At 36.4% G+C, this 26,533-nt stretch overlaps 1 non-coding gene across 1 annotated transcript; it reads right to left on the bottom strand.

Moving 5' to 3' along the window:
• Positions 1-23,296: 23,296 nt before the first annotated feature.
• Positions 23,297-23,403, bottom strand: LOC141715331 (small nucleolar RNA R71). Its single transcript, XR_012572097.1, has one exon. It is a non-coding gene; the product is annotated as a small nucleolar RNA R71 (small nucleolar RNA).
• Between the last annotated feature and the right edge of the window lie 3,130 nt (positions 23,404-26,533).

Below are 26,533 nucleotides of genomic sequence, written 5' to 3'. Positions count from 1 at the left end.
CCGCCACCAACCTTTGCTTTAGTTGTTAAAAGCTTTTCTCGTATTTCTCAGTCCATTCAAACTTCTTAGTCTTACGAGTAAGACGTGTCAAAGGGGCTACTATCTTTACAATCTTGAACGAACCTTCGGCAGTGACCGGCTAATCCTACCTCTGGTAGTTTCCCTAATCATGGTCATCAATTCCTCAGTGGTCCTTTATTCATTCTTGTCAGGATCCTCCACGGATTCCTCCTCAGCCACAATCCCTTCTAGGACAACATCCTCATCCGCTACATCCTCAATATGAACATCATCTGGTCCTGCGTTACGACGCTCTATCAGATCCACAATCCGATCTCCAATTAGTAATAAAACATCATCTCGTTGTTGCTCCTCATCCTCAGGGTTCGGAGTCCCGCTACCATATACGATAACGAGCTACGCTTCTATCACGATATTTATAAGGGTTCCCATAAGGGTTTTAACTGTCAGTACTACGTTAGGTAGCCCGACTATGAACTTGGCAAGAGTTCTTATTATCTTAGTGAACTTATTATCTTAACGTCACATCATCTCTAAGGTTTATAACGCTTGGCTCTGATACCATTACTGTAACACCCCCAAATCCGGGGTCGGGGATTCGGGTTGTCACGAGTTCCATTTCCCTTATCAATACTTAATCTTAACAGTCAACCAACTACTGTGTAATGTGACCCCACAATATACACACACACCACAAGTTATAGTCTCAGAGATGAATACCAAAAATAACACAAGTCATTTTATTTCACAATTATAAGTCATTACACCTCAAAAGGGTTTCTGAATAAATTTACATATTCCTTGCCATTATTACAGTTCATAAATATACATAAGTCTGGTACATCAAAAGTTGAAAGCCTAGCCTATTGGTAGATCCTACCTCAGCTACAATGGCATCAACGCCTACAGGAAACTGCGGAACGTTTCCTATTCGCTCGCAAATTAGGAGCTCGATCCTGTTTATCTTGTCTATCTGTTGTTGTGTGATGAAAGAAGAAAACAAGGGTGAGCAACAAGCCCACCAAAATAATATGTAGAATAATTAACAATATATGAGCATTCTCATAGTACTCATGAAAGTCTTGGTCAAAAGAAATGAACCAAGTTTGATCTCTTATGCGATTAAATCGCAAAATATTCAGTATATATACATATATACTTTTCACAATCTTTGAAATCCTCTGACCTGTATAATATACACAGAGTTCCAGTTTATAACTGTATAAAAATATCGTTGCAAGGTGATCTCATATATCTAACCTTGTCTCAACATTTTTCTGAAAATCTTTGCCATGCATAAGATAATCAATAACCAGTAATAAGTTGAAAAGATGAAGTTACAAGATACCCCAATATACTTATATCTTTCCCAAATACTACTTGAACTACTACCGTTCAAGTTATAATCAGTTTCAAAAGTTCATCACATAGATGAGACTACAAGATAAGACTTAAATAGATTCAATCCTTGAAATATCATTATAAATAATGAAGTTACTAGGTACTTCATTAAGTCCCGATATATATATACACCTATATATATACATTCATACACTCCTTTAAAACCTCTGTTATAAAAATAATAAACAGAGTTCCAATATCCAATGAATTTGGAAAGGAGAAAACCTTGGCATAAACCTGATATCTTGCTAATCAGGCAAAGATACCAATAAGTAACCTTTTCTACTATAGATGGATGAATTCCTCGCCGGTGATCACCCTAGCCGCATTAGGACATCGCGCTAGACCGTTACCCGACCACTCACGCGTGGATGGACTATCACCCAGCCTCTTACACCTTCATAGACCGTACCCCGGCATGTCGCTTATGCCGACTCAATTAGATGGACTTACTTCCCGAACGTTGGGCAAGTAATCAAATTGCTTTCTCAAAACAGCAACCTCGTTGCGAATATAAAATACACCACAGAGCCGGATCCCCAAGATTTTTGAGCGAATATTCAAGTCTCCTTCGAAAGGAAGACCTTAAATCTGAAAACGAGTTTTGGGATCCGCTCTAACTTTTAAAATCATTTTGAAGACTCGAAAACATTTTTAAGAATGTTTGGAGTAAAGCTGATTTAATGAAATAAATCAGACCCGATATATTAGAAAATATCTGAATATTATTATTTAAATAATATTCCCATAAAGAATAATCTTTATAAAAATAATTGAAGTAGAAGTTGTAAAATTTATACTTGAAATGAATATTAAATAACCAAAGATATACTTATACGAAAGTAATATCTTTATTTGAGTAATCAAAAGTGAGTTTGATTATCGACACATTATTCTTTAATAAAATAAAGAATATTAATTAGTGAATAATCAGAGTCATAAGTCCTCGAATGAATATTCAAAATAATATTCATTAATAAAATAAACGGAGTCATAAGTCTTCGAATGAATATTCAAAATAATATTCATTAAATAAATAAGCGGAGTTATAAGTCCTCGAATGAATATTCAGAATAATATTCATTAAATAAATAAAGCTATCGAATAAACCTTATTCGATTAATAGTTTTGAACTATATCAATATATATATATATATATATAATATACTCGGGAACATCGACTCCCGGTTTTAGAAAATGTTCACCTTTGGGTCCCCTATACTAAGGGTATACGCAACTACTGCTTATCTCTAGCATAGGTATTATGCAACTATAAGCATTAAAATCAACAGATAGATAACCAGATTACGAAACAGACATGTATATATATACCATCTCAGCATGCTTCAATATATCGCAAAATTTGCTAATTAACCAACATGCATCTATCACAAGATAATGCATATACATATATACATCACCACAACAGTATAACAGGTAGAAAACTTGCCTGAGTGCTCCCGGATAGACTTAAGCTTAGAGTGGGTCCGATAACCTATGAACAACAACATAAGTCGGAATTAAATCCCGGTTGCTTAAGAAACTAGACTTTAACCAATTGAACCCTAACGTTTGCTTTTGCGCTTAACGATTCACTTACGTGGCTCGAGTACCCTCGGCTCCACCATTTTTAATAAATTAACCATTAAGAATTTTAAAGCGATTCTTTCGCGAGTACCTTACTAACTGCCGAATCCACTTAATATAATTGTTTCATACCCCAATTAGTCATTTAAAGTCCTTAACCAAGGTTTCAAAGTAAGGCAAGGGGTAATGGTTCGGTCGCGAAACGCCGTTACTTAAAACGGCCGTTTCTCCTAAACCGTACATCGGATTCAAATGAACCACATATCAAAACGAAGCTCGCAACATGAACTATCTAATCATGGCAATGGTCAAATCCTAACAGTGAGTTATCGGGTCCTGATGTTATGAACAAAAACAGTCTAAAGTAAATCAGACATTACGACGACTATGTTTACGCGATTAACAATTTTTATTCTACTCCAAACCAACCACCAATCAACCACAATTCATTCATACAACCAAAATCCATCCATACCATACTACAACAGCCCCAACAACTCAATATTACCAATTCATACTTATTTCTCAATCATGAACTAAGAGTTTACTTAAGTTCATTAACTAATAACCATGATTTCCAACTCCAAAAACATCATAAAACCAACCAATCTCTAAACACACAATAATCATGCCTCTCATCAACTAAACTACTCATAACAAGCTCTAAACATGATTACACACCCATTACACTAACCCATCATCTAAACATTAGGAAATCTAAACAACAAAACTTAAGACTAAGATCATGAAGAGTTATACCTTCCTTGAAGCTTTTAATCCATGAAAGATCCTTGGAATGCCCATGGAAGCCTTAATCTAACCTCCTAGAAGCTTGATCTTTCAAAGAAATCAAGAACACAAAAATTAATTTCAAGAAAGTACTATTCACCATCTTCTTGAATGATTTATAGGAAATGCTAGGAAAGGATTTTGGAGCTAAGATTCCTAGGAAGTATGTAACTTAACTAGGAGAAGCTAGGATAATTACCTTGTAAATTAGCAAGTGGAGGAGCTTGGACTTCCCTTTTCTTAAGAAAGAGGCCGAGAGCTTCAATGGAGAAAAAGAAGTCAAGTTGTGTTTTTGGTGAAATGAATGGTTGGTTGGTTGTTTTTGGTGTTTTTGTTTTGTTTTATTACTTTTTACCATGGTAACTTTTGTGTGGTTCTTAATCAACCAACAACACACATTTCTTTGTCATGCTTATGTCACCTTGTTATGTCATCCTCCCCCACTTGTCCTCCTCTTATTGGTTTGATGACATCATCCTCACTAACCTCTTTGATTAGCTTCTAATTACTTGGCTAATGACCGCTGATATGTTATACGATTCGCTTAACTTTCATTTTCGTTTATCGTTTGAGGGATCATACCCGGGATCTTATTACTTGGGTTTCCATAACCTTTCTCAATACATTATATTCTTTTTATGATCCTCTCTTATAATCCTTGAATTTAAATCCTTTTTATCCTGTTACCTTATACTCAATTCTTTCGGTATAAAGTGGACTTTCGGGAAAAATCAAAGTGTTCGGATTTGGATTCTGACGATCTTTACATACACTTATATACCACATAGAGTACTAATAATATCCCAGAAGATCAATAAAAGAACCCCTACATAGTGTGGCATGAAAAGTTTTCTTATTCAGCATAATCAGCAAAACACTATTCATAAGGGTTTCAAAAAAATTCCAAAAATTGGGGTTATTACAGTCTCCCCTCCTTAAAAGGATTCCGTCCCGGAATCAGATAGAAAATGAATAGGAATACTCTCTTAGCATTGCACTTTCTAACTCTTAGCATAATTAGTGGGATCTCCCGTACCGTCATAAGCTTTTATAGTTGGCATCTTGAACTTCCTTGAGATATGGGCATTCATTATATGTTCTATGAAGGGTGGAGTAGGATCATCAGGATCTCCAAGGGGAAGAAGATTGCGTGGATCAGCCCTTGGGACAACAACCCTTCTCTGCACTGGACCATCTAGGTCTATGATGGGAGGAGGATTTCTCCCCCTAGGAGGTACTGGGGGTCTGGTGGTCTGGTGCGCCTTCAGGTCGCGCCTCAGCCTTTGAATCTCAGCCTCGTGAGCCCTGATTCTTTCTTGCACTTCTTGGGGATTCCTCCCTTGGGTGCTTTGAGGGCGTTGGCTACCATCAGCCATCGGCTCTTTTCCAGCACGTCTCCTTCTTGGGGCTACTTCATCATCCGAAGATTCAGAGTCTCTCTCAGTGTAAGGACCAGAAAATTCCTGATCCTCGGGGATATGAGCCAAACCTCATATGTATGGGGGCGAACGCCCTCGCTCTTCACTACGTCCAGCATGTCCACTTCTTCCAACCTCGGGGTAAAGGGGCATCCCATAAGGGGGGTTAGTAGTAACAACAGTTGAATATTCGTACCCGACGGGTCGAGAATTCACAGGTGCATGTACTTGTTGAACTTGAGGATTCGTACATTGAGTAGCCGAGGTATAACACCCTCCAAATTCGGGGTATAGATTTGGGGCATTATTAACAACAATTACCAACTATACCTGCACAAGCGGAATATAAATATAATAATTACCCCGAACTATCACTACTCGGGATCTTTTAAGGTCTGAGTTTGAAAACAAGAATCACGCACTACACTTTATTACAAACCCAACTAAATAAAACCTGTCTCAAGAACTATCTTTGATACAAAACTTTATTCTATCTACAGTTTCACTACACAACTTTTATTCAAACTACACAAGAGTTTTATTCAACCCAACATTACTACTTATCCTGCTACACCTGATCTGGCAATTCAAAGCTCTCTTCGGGAATAGGAAGGAACACTCTTGGTATAAGAGGGTCCCATTGCTTGACTCGCTTCTTGACTATGCGGGTCCTGATGGGTTTCATTCTCTACCTTAACTGTAAAACAATAGGAGTAACAATAAAAAGGGATGAGCCAAAATTGCTCAACAAGCCTGCAAAAATATATATATGGTATAGAGAAAGAGAAATGAGAGAAACAATAAGCTGCTGGTTGTAACAACCATCTGTATCTGTATCGAATAGTAATTTTCCAATGATGGCGAGTGCCAAATGAACAAGACTGGAAACAAGAACCAACATATGCACTATAATCTGCTGATCAGTCAGAATATAGTGCGGATCTATACCCAACTGCATAGACCCAACCAACATTAGGAGTACTCAGGCAACTATGGCCTATTAATTAATGGTCTGGGAAAAACCCGGCCTTTATAGTAACCATCCAGTCCAAGGCTGAGCATTCGGAACAATCGGTATGCTATTGATATATCCCAACACCAGGATATACCAGAGTATATGTAGGGTAAAGGAATTGAAATATGAACAGGGAATTCAATAAATTGGGTAAATCAAGAATTGAAATGAAACTGGAACAAGCAATAATAAATGGGTAACAGTGTATATGAGCAATGATTATCAAAGAGAATTGATACGATAGAAAAGAAATATAAATCACTATTCTGAATTTAGAATAGGGGAAAAACTTGCCTTGCGCGTACTTAACCTGGTTTAACTCACTGCCTTCTGACCCTAGCTTGCTCTGCCTTGCTAACACTGAACAAATCATGGAAAGATAGGTGTTTAGATAACTTACTATATACGTGTATCTTGAATTGATATCACGCAACCTTATCAGTCTACCCATGCGTTTCTATCTGACTATATATACATACATTTATACAGCACATCTATTCACATAATCACATAAAGCACGTAGCACGTAAAGCACATAATTAATTTCTAGATTTATAATTATTTTTAGAATCAATTCTAGGCTTAAACCTGCATTACTAGTCTTATCTGATTTTATTATAATTTTTCGGGATTTATTCGGCTCAATTATACCCCTATTAGGACTTACGAATTATCAATTATCACCAAACCACTCTTTTTCGGAAGAAATTATAACTTACAACTATTTTTATTGGATTCGTCTCATTTTTCTGAGTCTAGGGGTCTTCGTTTCACTTAAATCGGACTAACGGTTGAATTGTTATGAATTAAACACTGATGATTCAATTTATTATAATATTTATAACTTATCGATATTTATTCGATTAGATCGATTATTTACAAATAATCAATCAACTTAATTAACCGATACGCTATTTATCGAATAACTACGAATTATTCAAATTATAGATCACTTAATGATTAATTACTTGTATAACTACGAATTACTCGCAATTCCCGCATAATTATCGAATATTAAATTACTAACGAGACTTATACGATTCGCTAATCAATTAGTTACTAATATCTAATTATACGATACGAATAATTATTACAATATTAATCGAATAACTAGCGCTCGAATAATAATTCTAATTATCGAATCATTATTTGCACTATTAACTAATTATTAGATTATTAATCACATTTCTTAATTATTTCTAATCCTTATTTATTAATTAATTACCTAATTACTAATTAATTATCCAATTATTAATTAATTAAATAATTAATAAATAATTAGATAAATAATTAAATAATTAAACAAATAAATAAATTCAAATTTATAATTTAATAAAATAATTTAAAGATTAATAATACTATTTTCAGAATTCAAAATTAAATTTTTTTTAATTGATTTTTAGAATTAATAAATCTAATTTCTGTTTTTATAAAATAGAAATAAATAATAAAAATTCAGAAACAGAAATCAGAAAAACAAATTGGGGGTTTTTGGATCGAAACCGGGTCGAAACCGGGTTGCAACCGGGTCGTCTTCAACCCGATCGGGTCACGAAGAACACCGGCCACTGCCCAGAATCCGACGCCGGCGGAGATTTTTCCGGCGAGACGAAAACGTTCGATTCCATTCGTTCCTTCTGCGTTTTCGACGCACAGCAACACAACGACGCTCCCCTTCTGTTCCTCCTTCGTCCTCGTCGACTACAACAGCCGGAACCCTGAGAAACGCGGCGGCGGCGGCGGAACTCCGGCGAGCTCAAAACGTACACCAACCCCGACGAAACCGGTGCCAATCGACTCACAAAACGACGATCTACACGCTCGTAATCATCAAAACATCAAACAACAACCAGAAAATCAAACCCGAGTTCGCGATTAAAAACCCGAAAATATAAACTTTCAGTTCGATCAATCAAACATCAAAAACACTTACATAATCGAAAGCTACAGATCATAAGCTTCAAAACGAGTACTTACACTAACGATTTGGACTCCGGAATCACGATGAAAATCAGCTTTGATTCTGTTGCCCTGTTCTTCACCAAACCCTAACCCTAATTCCTTTTCTTTTTCTTTTTATTTTTTCCTGATTTTTAATTGTAATTAACTGATTTAATTAATAATAATTCAGGTATTTATATTTATCAAGATAATACCCCTAAGTAAAATTAAGGGTCTAATTACACTCCTATTAAAAATATTTGGCCCCAATTTTTATAATTTTTGGGTATTATTATTGAATTTTTAAAAGTCCAATAAATACAAAATAAATACTAAAAATTCCCAAAAATTGTGAAAAATACAAAAATACAAAGAAAAATGATATATGATAATTTCATGATCATATAAAAATAAAAATATAATTTTTGTGGGGTTTTTGGTACCCGAAGGGATCCGAAAAAGTCATTTTTCGCGAAAAAGGTCAATTGGTAAAACGTCTAGGGGTTCAGAATAGCGATATGGTATAGGGCATTTTTGGAAAAATAGGGCCAATGATTTTGTTTGAAATATGGGCTTTTAAAACATAGTTTTGAGCTGTACAGGTTTTGATATAATATATATAACTGACGATAAAACGTTCAATAAATATCCAAAACACGTTTGGATCAAAACAGCCAACACATAACACATAGCAGTTAGGGTTTAACAACTTACACATTTAATCACATTATAATACACATAATTTATCATTATTATAATATAATACCAGCGTAATTCCTCGGTCGTTACATTCTCCCCCCCCCCCCCTTAACAAGATTCTGTCCTCAGAATCACATTATGCAAATAACTGAGGATACCTTTCTAACATTTCACTCTCAAGCTCCCAGGTTGATTCTTCAACCACTGGGTTTCTCCATAAAACTCTCACTAATGACACAGATTTATTTCTTAATACCCTCTCTTGCCTATCTAGAATTCTTATTGGTTGTTCTACATACGACAAATCTGCCTGAAATTCTACTGGTTCATATTCTATTACATGCCTTGTATCAGGATTATACTTCTTAAGCATAGGTACATGAAATACGTTGTGAATGTGCTGCATATGGGGTGGTAGAGCTAACTCGTACGCAACCTTCCCAATTTTCTTCAAAATCTCAAATGGTCCAACGTATCGTGGCTTCAATTTCCCTTTATTGCCAAATCTGGTCAATCCTTTCCATGGCGATATTTTGAGCAATACGTGTTCTTCTTCCTGATAGTCCATATCCTTCCTTGCTTGGTCTGCATATCTGCTTTGTCTGTTTTGTGCTACCTCGATTCGTTTTCGAATAAGTTTAATCTTTTCTTTTGTCTTCTGAATTAATTCTGGACCCAAAATCTTGCGTTCTCCAACTTCATCCCAATGCACTGGTGATCTGCATTTCCTTCCATATAATGCTTCGTACGGTGGCATTCCAATACTGGCGTGATAGCTGTTATTATAAGAAAATTCCACTAGGGGTAAATGTTCATCCCAACTACGTTCAAAATCGATCGCACAAACTCGTAGCATGTCTTCAATCGTTTGAATTGTCCTTTCACTTTGACCGTCAGTTTGCGGATGATAGGCTGTACTCATATTCAACTTCGTTCCTAGACATTCTTGGAATTGTCTCCAAAATCTTGAATTGAAACGAGGATCTCGATCCGATACAATTGATACTGGTACTCCATGACGCATCACAATTTCTTTAAAAAATAAGTGCACTAGCTTGTCCAATGAAAATCTCTCATTAATTGGAAGAAAATGTGCTGATTTCGTCAATCGATCAATAATAACCCAAATTGCATCGTGATTGGCTTTCGTCCTTAGAAGTCCCACTACGAAATCCATCGCTAGATGTTCCCATTTCCATTCTGGAATGTCTAATGGTTGCAATAACCCACTCGGACGTTGATGCTCTGCTTTAACTCGCTGGCATGTGTAGCATTTACTCACCCATTCTGCTATCTCCTTCTTCATATTCGGCCACCAAAAGTTTTCCTTCAAATCGCGATACATTTTCGTGCTTCCTGGATGAATGGAATACTTCGAATTGTGCGCATCTCGCATAATTTCTTCTTTTAATTCTGCCACGTTAGGGATCCAGATTCTTGACGCAAAACGTAAAATTCCTTCATTATCTTTCTGAGTTGTAATCTTTTCTCCTGTTAAGTTGTCGTCTTGACTCATCACTTTATCTTGACAATGGAGAATCTTTTCTAGCAACCCTGGTTGAAAAGTCATAGCGTAAATAGTTCCTGCAGATTCATGAGGAATACGAATCTCAATTTTCAATTTGTCGAATTCTTTAACCAATTCTTCACATGAAGTTAACCGATGCAATCTTTCTTTTCTGCTTAGTGCATCTGCTACAACATTTGCTTTTCCTGGATGATAACTGATTGTAACATCATAATCTTTAATTAATTCCAGCCATCTACGTTGTCGCATGTTTAGTTCCTTTTGCGTGAAGATATACTTCAGACTTTTATGATCCGTGTAGATTTCACATTTTTCACCATACAGATAGTGTCTCCAAAGCTTCAATGCAAATACAATTACTGCCAATTCCAGATCATGCGTAGGATATTTCTGTTCATGAGGTTTAAGTTGTCTCGACGCATATGCAATGACGTTACCATGTTGCATCAACACACATCCTAAACCGCGATATGAAGTGTCACTGTAAATAACAAAATTTCCTTGCTCGTCTGGCAGTACTAATACTGGTGCAGTCACCAACCGATTCTTCAATTCTTGAAAACTTTCTTCACACTTACTATTCCATTCAAACTTTTCACTTTGTCGAGTTAACTTGGTCAGCGGTGTCGCTATCTTCGCAAAATCTTTGACAAATCTTCGATAATATCCTGCCAATCCTAAGAAACTTCGAACCTCTGTCGGCGTCTTTGGTCTTTCCCAATTCAACACAGCTTCAATCTTTGCTGGATCAACTTGAATGCCTTCTCTACTGATGATATGCCCTAGAAACTGCACTTCTTTCAACCAAAATTCACATTTTGAAAATTTTGCATAAAGCTACTCCTTTCGTAATATCTCCAATGTCGTTCTTAAATGCGCTGCATGCTCTTCTTCCGTCTTTGAGTAGATCAATATGTCATCAATAAATACAATGATAAACTTATCCAAATACTTCTTGAATATTCGATTCATCAAATCCATAAACGCTGCAGGTGCATTCGTCAATCCAAAAGCCATCACAAGAAATTCATAGTGTCCGTACCTCATTCTAAACGCTGTCTTTGGAATATCTTCGGCCTTGATCTTTAACTGATGATAGCCTGATCGTAAGTCAATTTTCGAAAACCATGCTGCTCCTTTTAGTTGATCAAATAAATCATCGATGCGAGGTAAAGGATATTTATTCTTCATAGTTAACTTGTTCAGCTCACGATAATCAATACACAGTCGCATACTACCATCCTTCTTTTTCACGAACAATACTGGCGGACCCCATGGGGATACACTTGGCCTTATAATTCCTTTTTCAAGAAGTTCTTGCAACTGCTTTGCTAATTCCCTCATTTCAACAGGTGCCATTCGATATGGAGCTTTCGAAATTGGTTCGGTCCCTGGCGTCAAGTCAATAGTGAACTCGATTTCTCGATCTGGTGGAAGTCCTGGAAATTCGTCTGGAAAAACATCAAGAAATTCACAAACTACAGGAATATCTTCAATCTTCAAATTTCCCTTATCAGCATCCCGTACATAGGCTAAATAAGCTTGACATCCTTGACATAGCAATCTTCTCATCTGCATTATTGATAGGAATTTTTGCTTTTGCTTCTCACCTTTAAATATTACCGTTTCATTTTCTTCAGTTTGCAATTTCACTCTCTTATTCGCACAGTCAATTTGAGCATTATTACTAGATAGCCAATCCATTCCTAAAATAACATCAAACTCCCATAACCTAAAAGGAATCAAATCAACTGAAAAATGACATCTCCGTATCTCAATATCACAACTCGGGCATACTCGATCTACTGTAACCTGATCATTATTCGCTAATTTTATGACTAACACTTCATCCAACCACAGAACCTCGCAATCTATCTTAGAGATAAAAGCTTCAGAAATAAAAGATCTAGTAGCTCCTGAATCAATCAATACCAAAGCATTTACGGAATTTACAGGGAGTGTACCTGCAACCACATTCGGACTCTGTACTGCTTCCTTCATTGACATGTTGAAAGTCCTTGCTCTGGGCTGATTTTGTTGTGGTAGTGGAGGTGGAGGTAATGCTAAAACTCTTGGAATACTAGCAGCCATTGCAATTCCTCTGTAGTCTCTGGCGATATGTCCTTTTCTCCCATATTGAAAACAAGTAACTTCTGCTTTTCCCATCGGACATTCTCCAGAATAGTGTCCCCTTTGCTTGCACTTGAAACACGTGACATTTGGCTTGTTGCAAATTCCCGTATGCTTTCTACCACACGTTCTGCAATCAGGTACAGGCGGTCGAATAAGCCTTTGATGAGTTGGGGCAGGTAGTCGATTACCCATCCTCTGGTTGTTTTGTTCTGGCCTCCTAAAGTTTACTTTTCCTCGAGCTTGAAATCCCGGCCTTTTGTCGAAACGATCCTGAAAATTTCCTGGTCCTTTCTCTTTCTGAGCTGCTTCGCTTTCTCCTTCAATAATCATAGCCTTCTGAACAACAGTCGTATAAGTTGTCAATTCAAACACAGCTACCCTGCTACGAATCCATGGTTTCAGTCCTTGCTGAAATCTCTTGGCCCGCTTCTCGTCCGTATCCACCTGCTCTGGAACAAACCTTGCCAATTCAGTAAACTTGGTCTCATAATCCGCAACCGATAAGTTATCTTGTTTTCAAAGGTCAAACCTAAGCTCTGATGCCAACTCCTACTATAACACCCTCCAAATCCGGGGTATAGATTTGGGGCATTATTAACAACATTTACCAACTATACCTGCACAAGCGGAATATAAATATAATAATTACCCCGAACTATCACTACTCAGGATCTTTTAAGGTCTGAGTTTGAAAACAAGAATCACGCACTACACTTTATTACAAACCCAACTAAATAAAACCTGTCTCAAGAACTATCTTTGATACAAAACATTATTCTATCTACAGTTTCACTACACAACTTTTATTCAAACTACACAAGAGTTTTATTCAACCCAACATTACTACTTATCCTGCTACACCTGATCTGGCAATTCAAAGCTCTCTTCGGGAATAGGAAGGAACACTCTTGGTATAAGAGGGTCCCGCTGCTTGACTCGCTTCTTGACTATGCGGGTCCTGATGGGTTTCATTCTCTACCTTAACTGTAAAACAATAGGAGTAACAATAAAGAGGGATGAGCCAAAATTGCTCAACAAGCCTGCAAAAATATATATATATGGTATAGAGAAAGAGAAATAAGAGAAACAATAAGCTGCTGGTTGTAACAACCATCTGTATCTGTATCGAATAGTAATTTGCCAATGATGGCGAGTGCCAAATGAACAAGACTGGAAATAAGAAGCAACATATGCACTATAATCTGCTGATCAGTCAGAATATAGTGCGGATCTATACCCAACTGCATAGACCCAACCAACATAAGGAGTACTCAGGCAACTATGGCCTATTAATTAATGGTCTGGAAAAAACCCAGCCTTTATAGTAACCATCCAGTCCAAGGCTGAGCATCCGGAACAATCAGTATGCTATTGATATATCCCAACACCAGGATATACCAGAGTATATGTAGGGTAAAGGAATTGAAATATGAACAGGGAATTCAATAAATTGGGTAAATCAAGAATTGAAATAAAACTGGAACAAGCAATAATAAATGGGTAACAGTGTATATGAACAATGATTATCAAAGAGAATTAATACGATAGAAAAGAAATATAAATCACTATTCTGAATTTAGAATAGGGGAAAAACTTGCCTTGCGCGTACTTAACCTGGTTTAACTCACTTCCTTCTGACCCTAGCTTGCTCTGCCTTGCTAACACTGAACAAATCATGGAAAGATAGGTGTTTAGATAACTTACTATATACGTGTATCTTGAATTGATATCACGCAACCTTATCAGTCTACCCATACGTTTCTATCTGACTCGCATATATATACATACATTTATACAACACATCTATTCACATAATCACATAAAGCACGTAGCACGTAAAGCACATAATTAATTTCTAGATTTATAATTATTTTTAGAATCAATTCTAGGCTTAAACCTGCATTACTAGTCTTATCTGATTTTATTATAATTTTTCGGGATTTATTCGGCTCAATTATACCCCTATTAGGACTTACGAATTATCAATTATCACCAAACCACTCTTTTTCGGAAGAAATTATAACTTACAACTATTTTTATTGGATTCGTCTCATTTTTCTGAGTCTAGGGGTCTTCGTTTCACTTAAATCGGACAAACGGTTGAATTGTTATGAATTAAACACTGATGATTCAATTTATTATAATATTTATAACTTATCGATATTTATTCGATTAGATCAATTATTTACAAATAATCAATCAACTTAATTAACCGATACGCTATTTATCGAATAACTACGAATTATTCAAATTATAGATCACTTAACGATTAATTACTTGTATAACTACGAATTACTCGCAATTCCCGCATAATTATCGAATATTAAATTACTATCGAGACTTATACGATTCGCTAATCAATTAGTTACTAATATCTAATTATACGATACGAATAATTATTACAATATTAATCGAATAACTAGCGCTCGAATAATAATTCTAATTATAGAATCATTATTTGCACTATTAACTAATTATTAGATTATTAATCACATTTCTTAATTATTTCTAATCCTTATTTATTAATTAATTACCTAATTACTAATTAATTATCCAATTATTAATTAATTAAATAATTAATAAATAATTAGATAAATAATTAAATAATTAAATAAATAAATAAATTCGAATTTATAATTTAATAAAATAATTTAGAGATTAATAATACTATTTTCAGAATTCAAAATTAATTTTTTTTAATTGATTTTTAGAATTAATAAATCTAATTTTTGTTTTTATAAAATATAATTAAATAATAAAAATTCAGAAATAGAAATCAGAAAAACAGATTGGGGGTTTTTGGATCGAAACCGGGTCGAAACCGGGTTGCAACCGGGTCGTCTTCGACCCGATCGGGTCACGAAGAACACCGACCACTGCCCAGAATCCGACGCCGGCGGAGATTTTTCCGGCGAGACGAAAACGTTCGATTCCATCCATTCCTTCTGCGTTTTCGACGCACAGCAACACAACGACGCTCCCCTTTGGTTCCTCCTTCGTCCTCGTCGACTACAACAGCCGGAACCCTGAGAAACGCGGCGGCGGCGGCGGAACTCCGGTGAGCTCAAAACTTACACCAACCTCGACGAAACTGGTGCCAATCGACTCACAAAATGACGATCTACACGCTCGTAATCATCAAAACATCAAACAACAACCAGAAAATCAAACTCGAGTTCGCGATTAAAAACCCGAAAATATAAACTTTCAGTTCGATCAATCAAACATCAAAAACACTTACATAATCGAAAACTACAGATCATAAACACTTACATGAAAATCAGCTTTGATTCTATTGCCATGTTCTTCACCAAACCCTAACCCTAATTCCTTTTCTTTTTTTTTTATTTTTTCCTGATTTTTAATTGTAATTAACTGATTTAATTAATAATAATTCAGGTATTTATATTTATGAAGATAATACCCCTAAGTAAAATTAAGGGTCTAATTACACTCCTATTAAAAATATTTGGCCCCAATTTTTATAATTTTTGGGTATTATTATTGAATTTTTAAATGTCCAATAAATACAAAATAAATACTAAAAATTCCCAAAAATTGTGAAAAATACAAAAATACAAAGAAAAATGATATATGATAATTTCATGATCATATAAAAATAAAAATATAATTTTTGTGGGGTTTTTGGTACCCGGAGGGATCCAGAAAAGTCATTTTTCGCGAAAAAGGTCAATTGGTAAAACATCTAGGGGTTCAGAATAGCGATATGGTATAGGGCATTTTTGGCAAAATAGGGCCAATCATTTTGTTTGAAATACGGGCTTTTAAAACATAGTTTTGAGCTGTACAGGTTTTGATATAATATATAACTGACGATAAAACGTTCAATAAATATCCAAAACACGTTTGGATCAAAACAGCCAACGCATAACACATAGCAGTTAGGGTTTAACAACTTACACATTTAATCACATCATAATACACATAATTTATCATTATTATAATATAATACCAGCGTAATTCCTCGGTCGTTACACGAGGGGATCGTCCCTTGTGGCTGAGGTTCAGTTGCCCCTATCTGGGCTTCTCCTTGCGTGGTTGCATAGGTTGAGTGAGGAGGCACCTCCACAGTTGAAGAAATCACTTGGGTTGTCCCCGTTGGTGTTCCTCCTCCAAGGGCCCTAACTGTTCTCCGTGTTCTTGCCATGGTTATTGTTGTGCTTTCCCACAGACGGCGCCAAATTTTATGGATAAAAAACTTTGGTTATTATTTGTTGTATTTAATACTAAGGTTCGGGAGCTCAAGGCCTTTAATGGCTACTCTCGTGTTTTGTAGCTTAATTCTACCTTTACGAGATGCCTACGTATCTCTGTGAATTAGAGAATCAAGCCAAAAAATGTAGTTCTGATTTGTGGGGTAAGGCCCCTTATATAGATGTTGGTGGTCCTTGAATTGGACTTGGTATAGGAGACTTGGTAGCCAAGTCTCAGAACTAGAATGGACTTTGGAGTCCTAAATAGTAGGAAACTGATTCATTATCCTTCTAGGTCCCTTTGAGGCTAATCTGCAAGGATTCATGTCCTTATCGGGACTCTTCTCAATAGCTAATTTTTCCCTTATTAATTAATTATGAAATTAATTAATATTCAGGGTTTTTGGGCCTTCTTTGTTCCATCAGGCCTGATCTGGTCCATCAGGCCTGATCAATGTGTTAACCTTTTTGGTCTGAATGTCATACATCTTCTTATTGGGCCTAACAGCCCAAATCATTTATAATTACTGTAATACTTAATTACACAATCAGGATTTATTTATCCCTATCACAATTATTTCTTCATTCTTATTCTAAGTTCAGAATAGTTAAATGTTTTACATTTCGTTGTAATTACTCTGATTATGCATGTTCTTTTCATTATTGTTCCTATAATTCGATTGCTCTTTTGAGCAAATACCCATTCTTTCGGGTTATTTGCGAACCCTGAATTGGGATGTTTTGAATTTTAAATGATTTGACATCAAAATACTCCACGGGATGGATGATAATGATATATGGGATTAAGTTTTACTTAATCCTAAGGATCGGAACATGACAGGTGCCTTGAAATGGGCCGTAGTGCCTGGGGACCTGACTGGATATATATAGGTAGGTATAGATCTGCACTATATCCTGACTGATCAGCAAGATATAGATGCGAACTAGTGTCCAGTCTAATTTGTTGTTGATCGCCATTAACGACATTCTCTCTCAAAAGTTTTATGATTCCAAAAACCGGGCAAAACCCTGATTCGGGAAATGGATCTGGGAATCGCTTGTCACTTTTGGATTTATACTTAAGGGCTGGTAACAGCCAAGGTTTAGTCGCTCAACTCCCTCGAATAAATAAAACTGTTTAAAATTGTTTAGAGATTTTGTCCCGGAATTTTCCTTTGTTATTAATATTTAGAACTCAAAATTATATACTTGTTGGGCATTTTTGGCTCACTTTTGCTTTGTAAACTCTTATTTCTTTCAGAAGCAGAGAAAGATAAAACTGAATAGCTTTCGTTAGACAGCAGAAGTTAGAGAGATCTCCGTTGCGAAAGGACGAAGATGTGAGATAATAAGACACAAGCATTGGCATAAAGGTATTTAAACTTGTATTCTAGTTATTGTGAGTTATAAAAGGTTAGATTCTTATTTCATACCATAACCTGTAAACGATCTGGATTTAAGGGGTTAATTGAATATTCTTTTATTTTATGTAAAGATTGTTTAGTGACACCAAATCTTGACCCCGTATTTGGGTTGTTACATGCAAAGAGCCTATTCAGAAGGCAAATGTTCTTAGGATTGTTGGACCACCGTCTCCACCAGCACAAACAGTCTAGCCAAGGGCGCAGACGTTTAATATAATGATGAAAGATGCAGTGCAGGATGCAGATGTGATTGCAGGTACGCTTGTTATAAATTCAGTAGAAGTCAAAGTGTTAATGGATTCTGGAGCTACTAAATCATTTATTTTTTGAAAGTGTTTTTGATATACTAAAGTTTGTTGCATACACTTTAGAATCTAATCTGATTATATTATAGAAGTAGCAAATTGGGAAAGAGTTACTGCCGATAGGATTTTTCCCAATTGTGATATTGTTATAGAATGTCAGCACTTTTCTGCTGACTTAATTCCGTTTAAGTTGGGAGAATTCGACATTATTCTCAGAATGGATTGGTTAGCAAACCACGATGCACAAATCGAGTGTAGAAATAAGAAAGTGAAATTGAGAACCAAGGATGGAGTTGTAGTGATATTCAAAAAAAATAAGCAAGGTAGGAAGTTTATAACGGTAATTTAGACAAGAAGATTGTTACGATAAGGATGTGAAGCTTATTTGGCTCATAAGAAGGATGTAGAGAAGGAATCTTTAAAGATTGAGGACATTCCTGTAGTAAAAGAGTTTCCCGATATATTTCCCGATGAATTACTTGGACTACCTCTAGATCGAGAGATCGAATTCACGATTGATTTGGCTCCTGGAACGGAACCAGTTTCGAAAGCCCCTTATCGAATGGCGCATATTGAAATTAATGAACTAGCGATGTAATTGCAAGAATTGTTGGATAAAGGAGTTTATAGACCGAGTGTATCCCCGTGGGGTGCACCAGTGTTGTTCGTATAGAAGAAAGATGGAAGCATGAGATTATGTATCGATTACCACGAACTTAATAAGTTGACTATCAAGAATAAGTACCCACTCCCGCGATCGATGACTTGTTTGATCAGCTGAAAGGAGCTACTTGTTTCTCGAAGTTCGACTTAAGATATGGATATCATTAATTAAAGATTAAGGCGGAAGATATACACAAGATGGCGTTTCGAACAAGATATAGACATTATGACTTCTTGGTAATGGCATTTGGATTGACAAATGCGCAAGATGTTTTTTAGATCTTATGAATCGAGTATTCAATAATACTTGGACAAGTTCGTGATAGTATTCATCGATGATATCTTGATCTACTCAAAGTCAGAAGCGGAGCACATGGAGCATTTGAGAATTGCCTTATAAATTATGAGAAAAGAGAAATTGTACACAAAATTTTCTAAATGTGAGTTTTGGTTGAAAGAAGCTCAGTTTCTTGGACACGTAGTCAATAGTGAAGGAATCAAAGTGGATCCTGCGAAGATTGAGGTTGTTATGAATTAGGAAAGGCCAAAGACTCCAACAGAAGTGAGAAGCTTTTTGGGATTAGCTGGATATTATCGATGATTCGTTCAGGATTTTTCTAAGATTGCAGTTCCATCGACAAAGTTGACAAGGAAGAATGAAAATTTTGTTTGGACAGATTAGTATGAAGAAAGCTTTCAAGAACTGAAGAGTAGGTTAGTTTCTGCACCAGTATTGGTTCTCCCTGATGAGAAAGGCGAGTTTTTGATATATGGCGATGCTTTGTATAAAGGATTAAGTTGTGTATTGATGCAGCATATAAAGGTGATAGTGTATGTGTCAAGGCAGTTTAAGCCGTACGAGCAAAAATATCCTACGCATGATTTGGAGTAAGCAGCAATTGTGTTTGGTTTTAAGATTTGGAGACACTATTTGTACAAAGAGAAATATGAAATTTATATGGACCACAAAAGCTTAAAGTACATCTTCACGCAGAAAGAGTTGAATATGACACAAAGAAGATGGTTGAAATTAATCAAGGATTATGACTGCACAATAAGTTATCATCCCGGAAAGGCGAATATGGTAGCGAATGCGTTAAGCCGCAAGGAAAGATTGAATATGTTAACTTCATTAATAGAATTAATCAAAGAATTTGAAAAGTTGGAAATAGAGATACAAGATCCAAAGTTGGGAAATAAAATGGTGTACACAATGGCATTTCAGCCAGAGATTTTGGAAAAGATTCGACGTTGTCAGGAATAAGGGATAGTGCACGAGAAGGATAAGTTGACAGGAAAAGAGGTTAGAGCTTAAAAGGATGATAAAGAGATATACCGAGTTTGTTCACGTATCTGGATCCCTAATGTTATGAAATTAAAGCACGAGATTTTGCATGAAGCGCATAACTCGAGATTTTTGATTCATCCTGGAAGTACGGAAATGTACAAGGATTTGAAAGATAACTATTGGTGGCCGAATATGTAAAAGGAAATCATAGAGTGGATAAGTAAGTGTTACACATGTCAAAGACTACAACGACCGAGTAGATCGCTTCAACCATTGGACATACCTGAATGGAAGTGGGAACATATCGTGATGGATTTCATGGTAGGATTACCAATTACCAAGGCTAATCATGATGCGATTTGGGTGATTATCGATCAACTGACAAAGTCAGCGCATTTTTTGCCAATTAACGAAAGATTCTCATTGGAAAGGTTGGTCAAGTTATATCTGAACGAAATCGTAATGCGTCATGGAGTAATAGTGACTATCGTGTCTGATAGAGATCCAAGATTTAACTCGAGATTTTGGCAACAATTTCATGATCATTTGGGAAAGAAGTTGAAAATGAGCACCGCGTATCATCCGCAGATAGACGGACAAAGTGAAAGAACTATTCAAATGATCGAGGATATGTTGAGAACCTGTGCCTTGGATTTTAAATGAAATTGGGATGATCATTTGCCATTGTTTGAATTTTCCTATAATAACAGTTATCACACAAGTATTGGCATGCTGCCTTATGAAGCGTTGTATGGAAGGAAATGTAGATCACCTATGTATTGGGATGAAGTTGGTGAGCACAAGTTGTTGGGCCCAGAACTAGTTCAACAAATCAAAGAGAAAGTGTAAGTGATTCATAAAAGGCTGATAGTTGTTAAGTGGCATTTATGTCCACTTAGAACGCTTCATAAAAGCTCGAATTGGTCTTTTATACTCAAGTTATTTGTGTATTTGATGAGTTTTTCGTAGTGTTTTGTATTTCAGGGCATAGTCGGAAGAAGGGATGGAAATTACATTATATATGCTTGGATGAGTGTGAGGACGAAGCCTTGGTCAAATGCACGAAGAAACCAGCAAAAAAAAGCAAGAAAATTAAGTTTTGGTAGAAGCATAGGGAGACCGCGCCCAAGTCCAGAGCGGCCGCGCTCGGTTCACAGAATGTCAGGGCGGTCGCGCCGCATCACAGAGCGGTCATGTCAGGTCGAATTCTGAGAATCCTGATTCTATTCTGAGACTGATTTTCTGGAATTCTATTCGAGTTGGGCTGCTATATAACGACCTTTTAAAGATGATTTTCATAATAGAGACAAAGGAGAAGACTGTGAGAAGACCTAGGAGCACAAATACAATGAAGGAGAAGAAAAACTTGCTTTTACTTGTGATTCTTTGATTGTGTTATAATCTTGGATGCTTGTTTTCTTGTTTATTGAACCTATTACTCTTGATTACGTACTTTGATTATTTATTCAGTTTATAAAGACTTATTTTATTACACCATGCTTTCATCGGAACCCACGGTGATGATGAGTTCGGTTATGAACGAATCGTTATCATGGGTTTCTAGCGGATTTACTTATGGATTTTAATAGTTAATTTATTTCGATAACTTAGTATGTGGTGATTGTATGATATCCTAGTATTGGTTGTGCTTATTCGTCTTATTAGTGTCGCGAACTTATAAGATAGTGTGTTAATCTTTATTGAAGCGACAATGAATTTAGAGGTTTAGAACTTGCCATGCTAGCATAGGTTCATGTATTTGTTATGCATGATTCATAGGTAATTTTAAGCATCTTACTTTCCCTATATAATCACGATAGATAAGTTGCGCATTAAACCTTTATGTTGTCAAATTTTATAGACATATAGGGTCTCGGCATATTTGGTGTCTATTCAGCTTCTATCTCTTTTGTGGATGTCTGGTAGTAGGGTATTCATACAACGAAAGTTGGCGTTTACTAGTTTCGTGTTATCTGATTAGTTGTCATCGCCATTGCATGCTAAGGATAAGAACAATGACTTTGAATGAAGTAGTAACGAAGTCGAATCCCATGTTTATCTCGTATAAGTAATTCAACCTTAATCATCTTAGTTAATGTTAATTATTATAATCTTTTAGTTTAATCAAAACCCAACTTGTTATTTGTCTTAGCATTGAATGATAGCCATATCATTGTTGTATAAGTGCATAAATTGAACTTAACCTAAACCAGTCTCTGTGGGAATGAACTAGAAAGAATTCTTTATTACTTGTGAACGCGTATACTTGCGAGTAATTTTAGCGCGTGTTTTTATCCTAATAAGTTTTTGGCGCCGCTACCAGGGACTCGGTGTTAATTTTTAGTTTATGTGCTTGACATCAGTGGTCGTTAAAGTTCACTGACCGGATTTTACTTACTTGTTAGCTTGTTGCTTTTTTCAGGTACTCTAGAGAGCGTTTATGCTAACGCGTTCTCGATCTCGCAAGAGAACACTGGATGAAGCGGAGGAAGAAGTTGCAGAAGTAGTAGAAAAAGTTCTTGTTGAGGAGAAAGTTGAAGAAGAAGTCATCTAGCATTGTTAGACCAGCCATCACGGCTACCACTTTTGAAATCAAGGCTAGCACGATTCAGATGGTGCAGAACTCAGTCCATTTTGGGTGTTCTCCAACGGAAGATCCCAATATGCATATTAGAGATTTCATCAAGATCTGCGACACTTTCAAATTCAACAACGTTTCTGAAGATGATGTTAAGCTGAGGCTTTTCCCATTCTCTCTGAGGGATAAAGCTAAGTGTTGGTTGCATTCTCTACCACCAAGCTCTATTACTACTTGGGAAGATCTTGCTCAAAAGTTTCTTACTAAATTCTTCCATATGGCAAAGACAGCTGCAATTAGAAGCGCTCTTACTCAATTTTTGCAGCAATCGGGAGAGTCTTTATGTGAAGCTTGGGATCGTTATAAGGAGATGCTTAGAAAGTGTCCTCATCATGGGATGCCTAACTGGATGATTATCGACTACCTTTATAATGGCTTGGGAGCACAATCTAGACCTATGCTTGATGTAACATCAGGTGGAGCTTTATGCGCTAAGAGCTGCAATAAAGCTTATGAGTTGATTGAACTTATAGCTGCTAATGAATACCAGAACCCTTTTCGGAGACTACCTCAAGACAAGGTAGCAGGAATTCTTGAGGTAGATGCAGCTACTACTATAGCTGCTCAGCTTAAGGCTTTCACGATGAAGGTGAATTCTTTGGCTAATTATGGGGTAATCAGATCACTAGTGTTTGTGAGGTTTGTGCTGGTGCGAACGAGATGGAGCAGTGTGCTATTTCTAGTGAATCGGCTCAGTTCGTGAGAAACTTTCATAGGTCGCAGCAACCAGTCTCAACCACCTATCATCCTAACAACCGTAATCATCCTAACTTCAACTGGAGCAACAATCAGAATGCGGTGCAACGGCTTTATCAGCAGTATGCAACAAAGCAATCCTGGTTTTCAACAACCGCAATATGCACCAAGACAACAACTCCAACTTCAACAATTGATAAAAAATCTGAATTGGAGGAGTTGAGGCTCATGTACAAGAGCCAAGCGGTTTCTATTAAGACCTTGGAGAATCAAATCGGGCAGATTGCCAATGCCTTGTTGAATCGACACCTGGAACACTCCCTAGTGACACAAAAGTTCCAGGCAAGAAGGAAGCTAAAGAACATGTAAAGGCAATTACATTAAGGTCTGGGAAGGTTGCAACCCAAGAAAAATCTCAAGTTTCAGAAGATGAAGTTATGGCTGAAGAAGATGTGCAGAAGGAAGCAGAAGTGGAATCAAGGAAGAAAACTGTGGAACACACTCCTCCTAAGGTTAATACAGGGGAGAAACATTGTATATCCTCCTAAGGCTAACATTCATTCGTGCTCATAAAATAATTACGAAGTAAAAGTGTAATCCCTTCTATCATATTTAGTGTTCCGGGGGATTATTACTTGTCTCATATAAACACTTCATAATTTGTCAAATCTTAAAATGGATCGTACGAGTTAGAAAATTACTTAATGCTCTTTAATTGGATCTTGTCTAACTAATAACGTACATATAAAATATTACGAAGTAAAAGTGTAATCCCTTCTAACATCTTTAGTGTTCCGAGGGATTATAGCTTGTTCCATATAAACTACTTCGTAATCATCCGTTAAAATTAAGGACGAATCAAATCCACGAGTTAGCCAATTAATTTATGCTATTTAATTGGATCTTGGCTAACACATATCGTGTATATAAACAATTACGAGTCATATCGTATAAGCCCCTTCTAAAATCTTTAGTGTTCCGTGGGGTTATACTACGATTTCTATAAAATACTCGTAATTATTCGTCCAAACTTCGAAAGCACAATCTTAGGCCAATTACTTGCACTTATTTAATTGGATCTTGGCTAAGACTCATAAATCTTATAAACGTGCTTGAAGTTAAAAGAGTATACTTTGACCTTATAATAGTCAAAATCCAAGTATACCTTAAAACCTTAAGTTGATATACTTAAAAGTAAAATTACAACTCTGAGGTTGTAATTAAAGTGTTCTTCGATCCATAAATAATTAATCGAAAGAAGAAGAATACTAAAGAAGTCATAAGACATAAGTGCTTAATATAAAAAGGGACTTCTCATATTACTCCATAACTTTATTTAATCTATAAAGGAGTAATTATAAATATACCTGACCATCTTGTTTTATTTTAAGTCAAGTATAACTAATTAGTTTTAATATTCTTATTTGGATATTATACTACTTGTGGGCTAGTACAGTAACATACTAGTTCAAAACAAATCTTTTTCTACTTGTTTTATTTCGTGGATTGTCTTGTTAGTTTTGTAGTGAGGTGAAGTGACGTGAGGTGATTCTCGTTCTAGGACCCAAGTCCTAGACGTACTAACGGGGAGTTAGTAGTCTTCGCAAGAGGAAAGACCCAAGACCGGATCACTAAGATCCAAGACCGGCAAAAGCTAAGGAAGCCAAGTCCACACAAAGGCTCTACAACAACTTTGAAGAAATAGCGGGGAGTTATTTTCTAAGATAAGTTGTGTAGGTAATACATTTATTTTGAGGTGGTGACCCTTATGTTACGCACCAAGATAAATACTTGTAAAGGGTGTAAAGGCTTCTCCGCCTACTAAAGGAGCGATTTTATTATAAGGGAAAATCTCGAGTCCAGGAGAGGAGCTCGGGGACTGGAGTAGGGGTGAACGAATCTATTAGAGGTTGCGCCATCGCGAACCAGGATAAAATCACTGTGTGGTATTTTCTTTCCTTGCACTTTATCTTCCGCACATATAAACTGCATAACCACTCGGTAAAGTTTTAAAAAGGGATAAAATATTTTTAAAATGCCACAACAAATTTTAAATTGGTAATTAAGCTATTCAACCCCCTTCTAGCTTAAAATAGCCCTCTTACGGGACCTTACAAATATGTCTCTAAATGGGTGGAAGTTAAAGCTTTACCAACGAATGATGCGATGGTAGTGATCAATTTTCTTCACAAGCAGATATTCACAAGATTTGGAACTCCAAGAGTCATAATCAGTGACGAGGGATCGTATTCCTGTAATCGCAAGTTTACTGCTATGATGCAGAGATATAATATGAATCATCGCATTGCTACAACCTACCATCCTCAGACTAATGGTCATGCTGAGGTATCTAACAGAGAGATCAAGTGAATTCTGGAGAAAGTTGTACGTCTGTCAAGGAAGGATTGGTCTTTGAAGCTGGATGAAGCTGTTTGGGCGTATCGAACAGCATTCAAGACTCAGCTAGGCATGTCACCATTTTAATTGGTTTATGGTAAAGAATGTCATTTTCCTGTGGAGCTAGAGCACAAGGCATATTGGGCTTTGAAGAAATTGAACTTTGATATGGATGCAGCGGGTAAGAAAAGGATGCTTCAATTGAATGAACTCGATGAGTTTCGACTTCAAGTGTATGAAAACAACAAAATATATAAGAAGAAAGTCAAGAGGTGGCATGATAGGGGTCTAGTACTTAAATCATTTGTGTCGGGGCAGCAAGTTCTTTTGTTCAACTCTCGTCTTCGTCTTTTTCCGGGAAAGTTGAAGTCAAGAT

This window comes from Apium graveolens, chromosome 3, assembly GCF_009905375.1.
Source record: "Apium graveolens cultivar Ventura chromosome 3, ASM990537v1, whole genome shotgun sequence".
NCBI lineage: Eukaryota > Viridiplantae > Streptophyta > Magnoliopsida > Apiales > Apiaceae > Apium > Apium graveolens.
The sequence above is the reverse complement of the archived record's forward strand: the minus strand, read 5'-3'. Positions and strand labels throughout refer to the sequence as shown.